This window comes from Magnolia sinica, chromosome 9, assembly GCF_029962835.1.
Source record: "Magnolia sinica isolate HGM2019 chromosome 9, MsV1, whole genome shotgun sequence".
NCBI classification, from domain to species: Eukaryota; Viridiplantae; Streptophyta; class Magnoliopsida; order Magnoliales; family Magnoliaceae; genus Magnolia; species Magnolia sinica.
The window spans coordinates 79,410,695-79,411,959 of NC_080581.1; positions in this window are offsets into that span (position 1 = coordinate 79,410,695).

Consider the following 1,265-nt stretch of genomic DNA (forward strand, 5'->3'; position numbering starts at 1 on the left):
AGCCAGGTTCCAAGTGAGACACATAATAAATGATTCATAGAAGCTTTTCATGAGGTTGATCTCATGGGAGCTACCCAAGAGGTTGAGCTGTGTGGGCCCCATTGTGATGTTTATTGAACATCTACCCCCATCGGTTAGATGAAACATTACATAGTGGGCCATGGGCTTAAAAATCAAGTCAATCCATGACTTGGGTGGGCCACACCATACATAATAATTGAGGCTAAATAACTTTTTTTTTTTAAATCTCTGCCTGCCCGGCCCACTAGGGTTATGTGAAGCTTGGCCAAGTATAACATGCCAAAATTCCATTAAATCTCCAAAAATTACAAATCTTGTGAAGTAGAGACCGCACATTGTGCGGGCGAAAAATGGTGCTTAAACCCTTTCTTTTCCATCACCGAGGCCCTCACTCGGAATCTACGGCTGCAGACCAACCGCGGGAGTCACTTGAGTTGGAAAATCGCGAGATTGCCTAACTCCTAAACAATTTTACGGTTCGTAGTTGACTATAGATTTTGTACTTCATTTGGCTAGTGGCGACTCCAAATCAAATGCATTTTTACACCTGAGTCAACAGCACACATCGGCCACAGCAACAAAGATCAATACGAAAGCCAACAAATAGAGGGCACCATCACGCTCGTGCGCGCGTGTGGGGGGAGGCGCCTATATATGCTAATATTTGTATTTTAAGTTCATCCCAATATGATTGAGGTTTTTAACTGTATGGATGGCATGTAAACATCTGAGGAACCCAGGGAGGTTTCAACGGTAGTAATTTCCCTAGCCACCTTTTTCCTTTAGCATGGAACACTTGAGTTTTAGATCCTACTCACTTTTGGTCTCAAATACTAAAATGAGCTCACAAAACGTACGAAGGGAGTGAATTACTGGCAAACATCAGGGTGGGTCTCACCAAAGTTTACAGCGCTGGAACTTCCTCCGAAGGCTTTCGCAGGAAATCCACGTCCGCCAGTGACCCTGCCATTAGCCAACGGCTTGTGGTCGGTGCTCTGTTGGCCCCACCGTGATGTACGTGTTTCATCCATTCCATCCTTCAATTTTTCCATATCATTTTATAATATCACCCCAAAAATGAGGGAGACCAAAATATCAAATGGACCACACAATGTTGATTGAACACACACCATTAAAAACTTGTCGCGGGCCATAAAAGTTTTGGATAAAGCTGATATTAACAGGAAACATTACAGTAGACCCTTAGGATGTTTTTAACGGTGGAGATTTAATCACTACTGTTT